The sequence below is a fragment of the Puma concolor genome, chromosome B1 (genome assembly GCF_028749965.1).
Source record: "Puma concolor isolate L17-30 chromosome B1, mPumCon1.1.hap2, whole genome shotgun sequence".
NCBI classification, from domain to species: Eukaryota; Metazoa; Chordata; class Mammalia; order Carnivora; family Felidae; genus Puma; species Puma concolor.
In genome coordinates, this window is record NC_141670.1 from 157,694,022 (window position 1) to 157,710,481 (window position 16,460).

The 16,460-nt window shown below is 34.8% G+C and overlaps 1 long non-coding RNA gene across 1 annotated transcript; it reads right to left on the reverse strand.

Moving 5' to 3' along the window:
• Positions 1-608: 608 nt before the first annotated feature.
• Positions 609-14,382, reverse strand: LOC147581975 (uncharacterized). The gene is made up of 2 exons (XR_015249817.1): positions 14,291-14,382; positions 609-731 (listed from the first exon to the last, which is right to left on the reverse strand). It is a non-coding gene; the product is annotated as an uncharacterized LOC147581975 (long non-coding RNA).
• Between the last annotated feature and the right edge of the window lie 2,078 nt (positions 14,383-16,460).

The window sequence follows — 16,460 nt, forward strand, 5'->3', positions numbered from 1 at the left end:
GATAAATTTAGGGAGCCAAGAAATATACCCACATAGGGAGAGCAAAGCGTAAGGATTGGGACAGATATGGATGAACCTTACTTGAGGAAGAGTGAAGGTAGCCTACTTACCACATTGATACACAAAGAAGTAAATCGAATAGTCTTGCTGTAGGGGTCTATTATATCAAAGCAGAAAATGCATTCAGCATAATTTAACACAGGACTTGAAAACATTTTTTCTGTAGAGAGGCATATAGTAATTATTTTAGGGCTTGCAGGCCATGTGATATACATCCCAGCTACTCACATCTAACTGTGTTGTGCAAACCCAGTCATGGAATGGGTGTAGCTGTGTTTCAGTGAAGCTGTATTGGCAAAATGTCACTTTAGTCTGTGGACTCTGATAGAATAGATGAAAATATGCATGAGTGGTGTTCTGGGGGTAAAAATAAATGCCCTGAAGGGAGTGTTTGCTGATTTCTGTGGTATAAATTATCACCACCATGGCTAATTTCAAACTACCAATGGTTTGAAAACCAACATGTAAAATTCCCGAAAATCAAACATCAGCAATTGGGAGCCCATACAAGACAACTGAAGGGCTTTACAAAAACATGTTTTACTTACATAGAAGTGAAGGTTCTGTTGTCCCAATCTTTAGTTTTTAAGATCCTGCAATCTTACATTATTTTTCCTCCTTCCATGTTTTCTGTCCCTGCTCCTCAGATCTGCTTCCTGGAGTCACATTCCCTAAAAAACAAAATGAAACAACACAAAACAAACAAACAAACAAACAAAAAAACAAGTATGTGCATCTTTGGCTTGGAATTCCTCAACCTCAGACTTACAAACCATTTATATTTTATATTCTTATTTATTTAAAGGCTTACTTACTTATATTTCCCTCATACGAGTAATAAGATTTTGAACAAGCACCTATATTATAGATTGTCAATGAGTTATTTAAGAAAAGAAGACAGCTAGAAATTAGTTGATGAATTTATATTGTAGACCTATAATGGAAATTACTACATATAACGAGGTATTCACATCAAAGGAAACATAGTACAAAAGAGAATATGTTTAGGAAGATACCCCAGAAAGGGTGGGCTGAAAAGGAACATAATTTTAAAACAAAGAAATGATGAGAAATAAGCTTGCGTTCATTTAGGGATGTATAAAAACTCTGGGTCCAACTACTCATTATTAGACCATTTTCATAATGAACCTGTTCCAAAAAAGTCGAAGTGGATATGCACTTGGTGCTAAATGAGTTTAGAAATAAAACAAAGCTGGAAAAGATTTCTTTTATCCTCTGTCCAATTAGAAAAACCAAGTAGGTCTTTGTTCTTGTAATAGTCTATTTGCTTAAATACATAGACAAGTGGCAGGGGAATCATTTAAATGTTTGCAGGCAGTCAACCGTGTTAAAGAATCACAAGAAAACAGGCTGAACTCTGAAGTCAAACTGCCAACTTTATTCTAATTAATAACCCTAAATGGGATAGCTATTAATGGATTGTTAATATTTGAGAGATATAAATGTTGAGGTTGGAGGATGAAATTAGAGGTAAAATAAAACAAAATCATCACCATACATGACATTTTTGGTAAACCATGTAGAGGTAAACGAAGATTGAACATCTTTTGAGATTTAAAAGATTCTATGATATGATTAGTATGTGACAACCAAAATGTTTTTCTCTCACATTACGTTACAGTCCTACCTTTACATTGGTTTATTTATCCCCCACTAGTCTGTCATAGAATCATTCTGTTATCCATCTAGTCTGAAATTTCCCTCAAGAGTTGCTTATAAATGAAATATATGAGAACGGGGTATATGCTCTACAGAAGATCATTACTTAGTCTTTTAAAAAATGTGAAATCCTGAGCACTTAAGGTAACAAGATTCAGATCCTGTTCTTTAGAAACTTACAGTCTCTGTCTTCACTGTCTCTGTTTCACTTTCATGTGAGGACCCTGCTTCAAACTTCCTGAGATAAGTAAAGCAGATTAAAAATTTGAACTGCAAATAGTAATAATTTCTGCCGTAGTCCATTTGGGCTGATATAAAAAATATCCTAACTGGGCGGTATATGAACAACAAACATTTGCTTCTTAACAGTTGTGGAGCCTGGGAAATCCAAGATCATGGCGCCTGCAGATTTGGTGTCTGGTAAGATCCTGCTTTCTCATTGATGGTATTCTTTTCACTGTAACCTCACCTGATGGAAGGGTGAGGGAGCTTTCTCAGCTTCTTTTATCAGGGCACTAATCCCATTCATAAGAGTTCTACTTTCACAACCTTCTAACAAGTCCCCACCTTCTAACAATATCGCTTCAGAGTATGATTCAACATATGAATTTTTTTGAGGGGTGGGGACACAAACATTCAGTCTATAGCAATTTCTAAATGCAGATACTGTATCAGGTCCCCCTTCCTTCTCCCTCCATTGGATACCCTGGCTTATCAGAGTGCCTGGCCGAAAGTGAAAAATTAATAAATATATTTTTAATGAATTTTGAGTAAATAGTTGGGGATTTAATTAACAAGCAATTACACTATACTGAGATAGGAGCTTTAATATATGCCAGGTGTAAAGGAGCCTGGTTAAGATCACGAGAGTATGAATATGAAACTTAAGATTTCTCCTTATTTTTATGACCCCCTTTCCTGTGCTCTTTCTATTTTTTCCCAACAGAGAAGAAATGCTCAGAGTGATTTGACACAGAATTGGCAAATTGGGATAAAGAAAGTATAAGAGTAGAAAAAAGAGAAAGAACTGAAACAATGAAGTTTCTTTAAAAAATGCAGTATCTAGGGGCACCTGGGTGGCTCATTCGGTTAAGCGGCTGACTTTTTGCTTCAGCCCAGGTCATGATTTCACAATTTGTAGGTTTGAGCCCCAAGTAGGGCTCCATGTCAACAGTGTGGAGCCTGCTTGGGATACTCTCTCTGTCTCTCTTGGCCCCTCTCTTGCTTAAGTGTTCATACTCTTTCTCTCTCAAAATAAATAAATAAAAGTGAAAAAAATGTGGTATCTAATAGCTGAGGAGAAAATCTTTCCTGTCTGTCACAAACTATTTTGGAGTCATTTATTTACATTCTGGGTACAAGCTGTACCCTCATCTTTCTTCCACAGAAAAGAATCCTGGGCAGCTATATTTGTTCTACATGTCCTAGGTCTTTGTCCACAATCGACTGGGCCAAATGGACTCTCTTTCCTGGGAATTTAGAATTAGCATTTAGGAAGAGCTAGTACATCTCTACAACAAACTAAAAATAGGCTATGTATTAACTGCAAACCATGAAGAGCCTTTGACAACTATGTGGACTGACAAGCAGAGAGAGGAGGTCGATAGGAAAAGAATGAAGCAGATGTCCACAGAGAAGCAGAGATGAGTGATAAACAGAGCGCGGACGGCCTAAGTTCTTGGAGGTATTCTGGGTTCTGAGTTTCACGCCTTCCTGAAGCCAAGCTAAAGCCAAATTTTGGTTTTTATTACAAACTTTTATTGCAAAAATGTTGTAGCTTTTGTTTTGTTTTACAAATCATCTCTTTCATGACTTTGCCCAAACATCCCCTTTCCATTCAAACCCAACTTCGTGACTTGGCATTTTAAATAATGCCAATTTTACTCCCTTTCCTGTTTTGAGCTGAGTTGAAAGCTCCTAAAATTTACCTGTTGAAATCATAACCCCTAGTACCTCAGAGTGTGACTGTATTTGGATATAGAATCTTTAAACAAGTTAACTAAGTTAACATGAAGTCATTAGTGTGAGCCCTAATCCAGTATGACTGGTATCCTTTTAAAAGGAGGAAATTTGGACAGATACACACGTAGAGGGAAGATATCGTCAAGATACAGGAAGTAGAGGGCCGATCAGAGAGGCCTGCAAGAGAAACTTTCCTCGTGGCTCTCAGAAGAAACCAATCCTTCATCTCAGACTTCCAGCCTCCAGAACTGTGAGGAATAATTTCTGCTGTGTAGGCCACCCAGTCTGTGGTGCTTTGTTAAGGCAGTTCTACCAAACCAATTCATCACCTCAAAAACTGATCTCCTTGACCTTGTACTATCGCATTATTAAATATATTTCTTATGTATTGTCCTTTTCCCATCACTAGAATGTAAATTCCATGAAGGCAGGGAGTTTTCCTTTATTCACTGATGTTTTTCTCAGGTCTTTGAACAATGTCGAACACATACATACATGCATGCATGTATACATATGGATTTTTGTTAGCACATAATCGTCTAGGATAGACACTAAGAACAATGTGAAGAGTGAAGGTCACTATATAACTCTGGATAAATAAACTCAATTTATAATAATCTTAATTATCTTATATGTGAACATAAAATGTTTAGATTCCCTTAAAGTATAGAAAATCCCATCATTCTATGAAGGGATGGAATATTCAGCTTTTACCTTTTTGCTACTAGAAACATGTTTAGTCTTTGTACTTGGAAGTCTTTGCTGAAGTTCCTTGGAGCCAAGAATTTTGTTTCTTCTACTTTTCTGTGCGGACCTTAGGGAACATTTGTGCTCCTCCTTGTTTTTAGAAATTTCCCTGTGAGTTGTCTATATTGTGACTTGGGAGTGAAATAAATGCGCATATATTTAGATTCTCAACTTTATTTTCAGGATTAATAGTAGGTTGAAAATTCTTGTTAGTTTTGGTAGAAATTTAATTTTTCATGAAAAAAGGTAAAGTTGTTTGTGGAAATGAATGACTACTAAAGAAAATTCAGTTTCATAAAATTACATTATTTCCTAGTCAGCCTCATTAGAGCACTTTTCTCCCTTTTATTCTGTGAATTAACTAGTTAACAGCTAACCGTCCAAGCTTACCTAACCTTTATTTTGGAAACAGTTACAATTTGCATTGCAAGATTAGTTCAAATTTTATTATTCAGCTTATCCTTGACCTCAGTGGTTAAAACTATTAACTAAAGTAATGCTAATTGTGGTGGCGTTTTTTGATTTAGACACTTGTCCACTAGGAATTGGACTGAGACCAATTCATTTCATTCTGGCTACTGAAAAGACATCAAGCTGTAATGATTTTTGGTCACTGTTCAAGAGTTTACGTTAATATAAAGGACACACAGGGTAAAACTCAATCATAAATACCACCCTATACATTTAAGTGGATGTTTTTGTACTAAACTGGGTGAAATCATGAGGAAACTATAAACATATTTTAATATTTTGCAACTGAATATGAAACATCATTATATATTTTATCCTGATATATTATCATTTTCATCAGATGAAAACGACAGTGTGTGTGAAACCTGTATTAAAAACTAAAAAAGATATTATTTGCTTGATCCAATAAATATTTGATTGCCTAATGTTCCTAAGGTACTATAGAAAGAATACATAGAGTCCCAAATGAGTAAGGCATGATGGTGGCCCTCAGGAGATTTATGATTTAGTAAAAGTAATGAGATTTGTAAATAGATAATAAATGCGTATTTAAGATAATTGATAACATTTACTGAATCCTCATCCTGAGTCAGGCACTCATTTAAGAGCTTTATATACATTATACCAATCAAGCCTTTTACCTGTACTTCAAGATGAGTATTCTTTTATTGATAAGTAAACTAAGTCTCAGAGAGTTAAAGCAACTTTTCAAGGTCAGGAAGTTAATAAGTAAGCATGTTGGAATTTGAACTTGTGATGTTGGCTTCTGAGTCACACTGTTAACCTATTTTGTCTTTAAGATGAAATTTTTAAAAGTAATATAAAAACAAAACAAAACAAAACAAAAACCCTACAAACTTGTTTAATGACTCACATATGACAGAAATCACATCTATGTTGGGAGAACTCAAGCGTCTTAGGAGGGATGCGTTTGTAATGGACCTCAATTCATTGAGATATGTGGAACTTTGGAATGAGGTATCATCTTCAAGTAGACAGACTGGCTAGTTTGTCACCAAATCTTTTTCCTGTGCATAGAACTAGACTACCTTTTTCATCCTCCCTTGTAGGTAGGTATAACCATGTGAATGAATTCTAGCCAAAGGAATATATACACAATGTGGAAATGTATGAAGTCTACAGAGTTCTAGGTCAGGCCTACAAAACCTCCCATGTATGATTTTTGCCCTGTTCTTTTCCTTGATGCATAGTCTGTGGATCTCAGAAGCCAAATAATGAAGATCAGAGATGACATTCACAATTTGGAAGAGGCCTAGATCCCCAAATCACAGCTTGAAGGAGAGCCAGTCACTGATTAGAAAAACCCATTTTAGGTATTTTTCAATGAGCAATAAATGTTTTCTGTTGTAAGCTACAGAAATTTTGACACTTGTGGGCTACAGCAAGTAAGAAGTAAGCCTATCTTCACCAATATAGGGAGTATAAGACACAGAGTGTCATAAGGATGATAGATTAAATTTGCTTCTCACCAGTGGATAAGAAGTGTAATGTTAGCTTCTAAAGCCAATATGAAAGGTTAAAATTGCCCGTGGCAGAACTATTTTTGGAATTCCCTATACAAGTTGATATATATATATATATATATATATATATATACACATATATATATATATATACACATATATATATATATATAATAGTGCAATATAAAATATAATATACAAAGTCAACCTTATACAACCTTATAGAAGATTATGTCAGTTCTTTTCACTCTTGCATTGTTAATGTTTTTCTAGTGTTAATTAATTATTCAACTTCTTCCTTTAGGATATTGATGATACCATTACCACTTATTTGTCTGGCCACCTGAACCATACATTTCATTTCTTTTTAATGGAAAAGAGACATAATCTTTCTAAAATGTTTGGCACTTTATGTATTGGCTGTTTCAGCCTCAGTTTCTGCCATTGCTTTCAGACACACTTCTAATATGATTTCATGGAATTGAGGGGCAGTTTAATACCCTAGAAATAACACAGGCTTTATAGGCAAGGACTTACGTTTGAATTCCAGCTCTAACATTGTTCAAGTTGTGTTGTGGATCTTGGGTAAAAAACTTAAATTTTTGGAACTTGTTTCCCAATTAATGAATTGGAGATAAAAATACATACATGGTAAGATTGTTCTGAATACATATGTATTCATATTATTTATTGGGTACTTATCATGTTACATTTTCTAAAATAATTACCCTATCATAAGTTCATAATATTTTCCAGGTTTCTGTGTTTTATTAAACTTTTTTACTTTTGGTCTGTACGTGTCACACATTCTATTCTGAGTTTATCGAGTTCCCAGCTCAGGAATAGGCAATGTTTTGGTTTATTTTCTTCTCTTTCTCTCTCTTTTTTTATCTTCTCAAATCTCCCAGTTACCATTATACTTTCTTTCAGCACATTGTTAACTCTGTTTACTTCATTTCCGTTAAGATTGATTACTTATATTAAAAAAATCTTTTTAAGTTAATGCATAAATTACTAAAATTTTGCACTTGTGGCATCCTTAATAACCAGTTCGTGAAAGTGCTATTATCTTTGCTTAAGAGTAAATGACTTGCCTGGTGTTCCACATTATTTGGTGACAGAGCTAGAACTAAAACACCAATTAACAATTATTGAGCACTTGCAAGTTGTGTAACACTTTTCAGATACTAATTTCATCCTCATAAAAACTCCATGAATTAAGTACTCTATTATAATCAAATCACACATCAAATCACAAGTCACAAATCAAATGAGGAAAGGGAGGTGCAAAGAGTTCCGAGTTGTTTACCATGGTGACATGACTATTGTTTGGTCTAGTATTTGAACTCAAATATCTGTGTCTAAATCAAGCTACTATTTTTTTTTTAGTTTTTTTTTTACTTATTTATTTTGAGAGAGAGAGAGAGAGAGCGCACACAGGAGGGACAGAGTGAGGGAGAGAGAGAATCCCAAGCAGGCTCTGCACTGACAGTGCAGAGCCCAATGTGGGGCTCGAACTCAAGAACTGTGAGATCATGACCTGAGCCAATACAAAAGTTAAACGCTTGGTGACTGAACCACCCAGGTGCCCCTAAATCATGTTACTATGTCGATTTACATTAGAGTGTATACAGTGTTTGGTACTGTGACTAATACATCTTATGGGTGAAAGACATTGTTCTTGAACTAGTCAGCAATCTGAGGTCAACATAACTAAATCATCTTGCTATTGTACGATTCGGAGGAAAGTTTAGCTAAGAAGGTATAGTAGGTACATGGGTTGACATTGGAGATCTTAAATGCCGTATTTTGCATCTTTGTGCTTAAAGACTGAACATTATTGTTTAAAATTTTAAAAACTCAGATTAAAAAAAATAAACAAAGGTAAAGATTAAAAAAAATACCACTTCAATTTTAGGATTGAAACTAAAAGTTAAAAAAAAAAAAGTAAAATAAAATCCCAATTGTACATGTACTAGAAAATGTTGTTTTTTACTAGGTCATGGGATAAATTTCAGCTTTTGGGAAAAAATATGAAAGTAAAAGCAAAAATAGATTGTTTAAATCAAATTAAAAATCTAATGTGATCATTTTTGCCTTACAGTGAATATTTATATTATGAAGATCTGTAACTGTATACTATGTATCAGTTTGATGAGATTATTTTAGACAGCTGTATGCAATATGCGTTGGTAGCCAGGAAATTTTTTTCTGTAATGCTACAGCCACCCTTTCTAGCTTTGGCTGAAGTCTGAAATGTATCAGAAAATACACTGTTACTGCTTCACATTTATTCTTTGTAAGTGATATCCACGTAAAACGAGCTCATTTAAAAAGTTGAAGTTTATCATTTTCCAGCCCACACTGTGGTCTCAACCTAGGGATTGAAAATGAGGCCGTGTTTCTTCTCCCCCTCATATATCTCTGAGAAACATGAATTTTGCAGCTGGAATTCAGCTGACAAATTTGGTTGTGACCTGGTAGTCATAGTTCTGTAAAAAGACAGCAATAGGTATGGTCACAGAACTAGTTATGTTGATTATGGATGTGCTATTTTTTAAAAAGTGGCCTTTGTCATTTCTTTGTGTATGACTTATAACCCATTTATTTAATTCTTTCTATTTATTTAGACATATATGTAAAATTATATATTTTATTAATGTACCCAAATCAAATTCACTTTTATGCTTATACATTTTTAATCCTATTGTCTTGCACTAACATTTGTTACTTAAAACATTAATTTTCAATAACTTGCCATCTAACTAGGAGGTTGATTAATTGTGGGTCAATGGAGAATAGTCAATGGAGAGACTGGGTGGCCTTTGCCTTCAATCACATGTAATTGAAACACTGTTTCTTGTGAACAAAGCACTAGAATTAGAAGTGATTCCAAAAAATTCATATGGTTTGTGTATATTGGTTGCAATCTGATGAGAAAGTGAGATGAGAAGACTCATGTTGACACTGTTTTTGGATAACAATTATGCTTTTTACTTAGATTATAAATTGATAGGTTGGAATTGGGAGGAGTGAAAAGGATATAGAGGGGGCTACAAACCCACCTGCTCATGGGCACCACCACAAATTAGAGGATATAAAAACAATTTAAACACTTGTTTTCCTGTTCTTTAATCAGCTGATGGACAGAGATACAAACAACAATCCTAAGAATGTGAATTCGTAATAAAAGTGTGAGCCGAACGCCTGAAGCAGCACAAAGTGAACAACTGATTCTGACTGGTGGATCGTGACACGTGTCATCAAAAAAGTTATATTTGAACTGAGTCTTGAAGGGTAAGACTTCAAAAGTTAGAAATGAGGAGGATAGATCTTCCACACACAGGCAATAGAATGACCAGAGACATAGAGGCAGGGCAGCATATGATCGTACAACAATAAGTGACCTTTTATAACTAAAGATGGATCCACAGTTGGGTGGGGAAGGAGGAGGGGGTGGGACACAAAGCAAAAATGAGGCATAGATTTCATTTTAAAAAACCTAAGTGCCACTCTGTTAAGGATATTTATTTTTGGTCTGCCCTTCATGTTGCTGCTTCTTTTAATAAAAAGCACTTTTTTACTGGTGTGTGTGTGTGTGTGTGTGTGTGTGTCCAGAGATTATCTTGTAAGAGCTGCCCATGACCAGATCTAAAGGCAGACCTTTGTGTTTTGGAATGTGCAACTTCTAAGTAACTCAGACTGATGAGTTAACCATTTGCTGCCCACAGATAATGCCAAAGGTAGTAGAGACTCACCAGCATCTAAAATGCTGAAGTCTATTAGGAAACCAGTACAAGCTGGGTGGGTGGGTGTACAAGCTGAGGGAGGGTGAAGTTTGAAGAAGACTATTGAAGTTACCATAAGGAATCATGAATTCGAAAGCAGGAGTATGTAGTGCAATTAGGCAGGCTAGGTGGGTTTGGAGAAGGATGTGGGTTGTGAATCATTGCTTAGCTGTCATCTGTGATTTGCTTTTATGAGCTTACAGCGACTAGATGCAAAGACAGATTAATAGGATCCAAACCCAAAAATAAGTCAAGGATAAAACTGAAATAACCAGAGAAGAAAAACGAGACATTTAAAATTTTACTCTCTCCCTTTTTCCCCTGAAGAAGGTGGCTCTTGCTTAGTTTCTCTTCTGGTATTCTAAATCCTCAAAAGGAGAATGGGACGTCCAGAGTTGGGTTAAACACTATTTTTTTTTCTTTAAGGGAAGGGCAAAGGCTGACCTTAAGGTGGCAGGATCTATGGGTGCTGTATATATAATGCATTGAGTCTTATCTTTAGCTGACTCTTTTCCAGCATTTGACAAATGGGGTAGAATTTGAAGCAAAGGAAGTTATATTTTTTTAAGAACAAATTTTGTTGGTGGGTGGATAGAGAAATATTAGTTATATGAGGTAAGTAAAAAGGAACTGTTGTGTCCACAGAGCCAAAGAAAATACAAAATGAGTGGCACATAGTAAATCTACACCACTCCACGTTTTTGCATAGCATTGGTCCCTCTTTTCTCTCCACCAGATCACATCAAATCCTCTTTCGTTATACTCTCATTCCACACCAAGTTCCCTTTCTGACCCATAAACTCCTAGCCAGAGCCCTTACTCCTGTCCTCTCCTTATTTGCTTACTCAGATGACTAATCCTTAGCTACTCCCCAGATGCAATGCTGACTCTTCTGTATCATATTTTCAGGAGCACAAAATTCATCAACTGATGAACAACAAATTTTTTCTTGTGAATGACTGCTCCAAGTGGTTGGTTAGATACAGTCCTCAGAAAGATAGGAAGTAGGAAATCTAACTGGGTATGTTTGCTTTGAAGTGACTCTCTGTTCTAAGCCGTGTGACTAATAAAGTACCTAACACATAGTTGAGGCTCAATAAATGTTTATTGTTGTTCGTCGAGGCCAATGACTTCTTAAGTAGCTTATGGAATAGAATATACAATAGAGGAAAATACAGGAATTGTCTAACTGTCCTCAGTGGAGAAATGAACCAGCTGCAGCATGAGTGTGAAGTGCTCAAGAACAAAATAAAAATAATATTTTGAGATTTATTTGGAAAATAGCTGTTTCCTAAGGCCTTGCAGATTGCGGACCAGATTTTATCTTTGTGTAATTTTCTGTGACAGCTCTCTAATCTGCAGTGAACAAAAAACAGTATTTCAAGACAAGCCTTTGTTATTTTATTATTTACTGACTTTTCATTGTTAAGACTTTGCAACCTTCTAAGATAGTGAAGTTTAGTATGTGAATCAGGATATTCTCGCCATCTTATAAATATAATGACTGATGGATTTTGAAGTTCTATATTATATTAAGGAATGGGAAGATAATAGGAAGTATAAATTCAAATAAATATGTATTCCTTTTTTTTAATCCTTGAATTATTTTAAACATACATCTGTAATGGATAGAGATCCTAATGTAGATAATTAAACACTTTGGAAATGTTCTCCTTTACTTTTTTATGGAGTTCGAAGTGGTCATTGAAACCATCCAACAACCAATAAAATACCGTGAATTCAAGTGGGAATGTGGAAGCTTCTTTATCACTTTCTAGATGTGACAGCTCCAGCTAGTTGCAATGATTTTATTTAATGTTGTCTGCTCTAATAATTTGCTATTTGAAAGGTCTAGCTAACAAAACAATATCTTAATTGATACAAAGTTATGTGATTTTCATCATAAGCCAATATTTAGGGAGTTGTTCTTCCCCCCCCCCCCCGTTTATTTATTTTTGAGAGACAGAACATGAGCAGGGGACAGGAAGAGAGAAAGGGAGTCACAGAATCAGAAGCATGATGTAGGGCTTGAACCCATGAACCGTGAGATCATGACATAAGCAGAAGTCAGACACTTAACCAACTGAGCCAGCCAGGCACCCCTGGAGTTGTTCCTTATTATAAATTATTATACTCATGACTTCAACCGATTTGTAAAGATGAATCAAAATCATTTGAAAGACCCCTCCCATTCTTGTTTTAAAATAAGCTCTAGGCCCAATGTGGGGCCTGAACTCATGACCTGGAAATCAAGAGTCTCATGCTCCACTGACTGAGCCAGTCAGGTACCCCTAAAAGAATTTTTTAACTTTGTCCATATTTTTGTCTCCAAAAACTGGAATAGAGAAAACAAGTTCAGAAATAAGAGAGAAATTCTTAGGGAAAAGTTTATCCCACATGGATAGAGCAATATCCATTGCTATTTTAAAAAATAATTTAATATGCTGCGCAAAAAATGTCTTTTTGTTGTCTCACTATTCAAAGTGAGAAATGGATTAGCAATTAACATATGGCAACTCTCTGATGCCTTAATAAATGGAAAAGAGCTTTTGCTCAAAGCTGTTGGAGCTCTTTCACAAATTAATTGACCCTAACAGGTGGATATACTGTGCCCCGTGTTCCAAAGGGGGAAATGCGTACAGCCAGCTTAAAATAAATTCCAAAGTTGTAGGACATATCTAAAAGATAAATATTCCTGAGAGGTGAATTTGAGGACAGCTTTACATTTTCTTGTCTTAGTCTGGTAACAGAAGGCATCATTTCCATCCTTCCATTCTGACCTCATATATTATAGGACTAGTTTCGTCCTCGGTTCTAAGCCTGCGAGAGGAATTCTAAGCTCCATTTCCACAAAGTTACTTTTAATAAGCTCTATGTGATTATATTAAGATTTTTTTTGGGGGGGGGTGGTTACTCTTGTTTGTACCTATCCAACATTCCACATTTCGTTTAAAGGTCACCTACTGTGTATTTTATGTATGTGACATTATGGAAACGACAAAGCCCTAGTGAGGAGTACAGATCAGTATTTTCCAGGGGTCAGGGCATGCCGTGATTAAAAAAAATAGCCCAGTAAGTTTTTTGGGTGGCGATGGAACTATTCTGAAGCCTGATCATTATGGTGGTTACACGAATTTATACACATGTTACAATTTCTTGAACTGAACACCCCGAAAGATCGATTATGCTAAAGTAAATTTGTAGAATAAAAAAAAATTTTAAGATGATTTTATGTTTTGTACTGTCTTAATTTTTTTCTCTTAACTTAAATGGTAGAATGATGTATAAATGGTTTGTAGGAAGAGCTGACAAAGATACTTTCAGAATTATGAATAAATTCCTAAATTTCTGAATATCTGTTCATTTTATTGATGGTTAAAGGGATACTGTGAAATCTTTTTGTAATACAGTCCTCAAGGGCTCAGAGCAAGAGATCACCTTAGAATTGAGATCCTTTTATTATCTTTACCTTTTAAACTTCTCTGGTAAAATGAATGGTAGTCTGCTTTTTGTTAAATTTTTCTTAGGATTAAAGTGTTACAGTGAAATTTCAGTGCATTTTTCCAAACATTTTTCATAGTTTTGCCAGTCTGGTAGGTAGAATGGTCTTATATTTTTAAGTTATATTTTGATTAATAATCTCTGTTCATATTCATATATATACATATATATAGGTTTATCTTATCCAGTATGGTAAAGCTAATTGTTTATAGTTTACATCTCCATATTTTCAAATCTGAATCATTATTTCATGATAGGATAAAATACATAACAGTAAAGGGAGTTTATAAACAATAAAAAAAGTATTACAGAATAATAAGAAGGTTAGTGTCAATCCATTCAAATTGGCCATGAATTTCAAAAGTGTTCAGATTTCAAGTTCTAACTGAATTGGGTAATTGAGCACTTCTTTATATCTGCCTGAAGAATGTACCTTAAAACCCATTTCTCCCTTGAGTGGTTTTGATCAACAATTAAATATTTATACTGTAATGTATACCATGATGAAATTAGATATATTTTTTTTACTAATAAATGGCAACACCAATGGTGTCCAGGTTTTTAAGCCCTTATTAGCCTTTGGATTTTTCTACTTACGTTTAAAGGTAATAATTTCCTTCATCATTTAACATTTATCAACTTCCATCCTCATATATTCAATTCATTATACACATCTAATGAAAGAAAAAAAAATAGTTCAGATATATACATATTTTTTGAATATATAAAGGCTGTCTTAAGAATTTGAAATAAAGGGAAATAAATGCAACTTTTGAAATTTACTGAGCATTCAGTTTAAAATACAAATTTCAGGACTTATATTGGGTTGGGATAAATTTAGGGTTGCCAGCCAATATTCTCCCTTTCTCTTTCTCACTCTCATTGATTTGTTTGCTTGTTCACTAAAAATGTAGTTCACAATTTTTAGGAACCCAGAGTACCCTAGGATTATGGTTTTTACTAATTAATAAAATTGCTAGTAGAGATTCTCTGTGTTGATGTTTGCCCAGGGTCATCCCTAGAGAAAAGGGAGTAAGTGAAAGGGAAGGATTGAATTAGAGAAACTTGTGAGAGTAAAATGATTAAAGAACCCATCCTACTTCCCCTTTAAACCTCTCTGATTCACTCACTGTTTATAATAAAATTATTTTAGATTTAAATATGTGTTTATGTGAAGTGAGTTTTTAATTATAAAGGTTTTTCAGCATGGTATATATTGTGAGCATTTTTTTTTAAGGACCTTCTAGCTGTATAGATTATCAAGTTGTACTTCTAATGAATTGTGTGGATTGAAATTTCATTTCTACAATTTTAGATTGTTGAGTGAGTCAGCAGGGCCAGTTGTCCAAGCAACAACAACAACCAAAAAAGTGTAACTGTGTGTAGTAGGCAGAATTCTAAAATGGCCCTGAGGATTCCATCCCCTCCCCTTGATTGTGGGAAGGACCTGTGAATATGATGGACTATCATTCCTGTGATTATGTGACCATATACTGCAAAAAGAATTCTGTATATATAAATAAACTCCTTAATAAGTTGACTTTGAATTAATGAAAAGGGAGATTTTCCTGAGTGATTCTGATATAATCAGTCAAACCCTTAACACAAAGAATCAAACAGTAGATCCTGCTGTCTTTGAAGAAACAAACTACCATGTTGTGAACTGCCTTAAGGGGGTGGTGGGAGATTGGTAAGGTCCTCAGGAGAGCTTCTAGGAGTCGAGAGTGTTCCTGACCTCCAATAAGCTAGAAAATGGAGACTTCCATCCCTACAGCCTCAAGAGACTGGATTCTGCCAATAGCCAGGATTGCAGTTCCTGGCTGCCATCTTGATTCCACCCTGGTGACCCTCTTAGCACAAGAGCCAACTTAATCTGTACTTAGATTCCTGACCCAAGGAAAATGTGAGACAATAAATTTGTATGGCTCAAAATAGCTAAATTTGTAATAATTTGTTACATAGCAAAAGAACACTAACATTACAAATGAGTGGCTTTTAAAAAGGTAAACCCAATGAATATAAACTTCCATGAAATAATACTTATGAAAATTAGTATTTATTAGGATTAATAAGATACTTTTTAAGAAATGTTACAATTCCTGTACAGTTTGATCAGGCAGGAGGTGTTCGAATTTCCAGAAAAATTGGTGAAATTTCCAGGAGGCCAGATCATTAGGCAGCGTTTTCAGTGGCAAAGAGATAATTGTTTATGGCTTTAGAAATTCCTTCATTAAAAAGTACAAAATGAAGTTACTACCTTAGCACATATATTTTGGTTATCTATCTCTAATAAAGTTAAACTATCAATTCTCAAATAAAATATGATTCAGATTTTAAATGCCAAATCATTACCCTCACTATGTTCATCAATTAACTGCACTACTTTATGGGAAGTGGTTGGCTAAGTTTTAAGGTTTATTTACATGAGATATTACTGTGTATATTTGTGGTATGTATGGGCACAAATAGCTGGGAATAAGCCCTGATATTCTGGTCATGGGACCTTTAAAAGTAAATTGCTTGATATAGATAAAACAAAACAACAACTATGAATCACAATGTGAGATTCAAAATCCATTAGCTACAAGATTTTTAATTTTGTTTTGTTTTATTAGAAGATACATATTTTATGACATTTTGCAGGATGTCTTCAAATTATTGCTTGAAGTAGTCATCCTTGAATACTTCCTCTAAATGCTTCATTAATGATAGATCTACCACCTGTCTCCTCATACTTAAATAACAAGAAAGGTGATATTAAGAATGG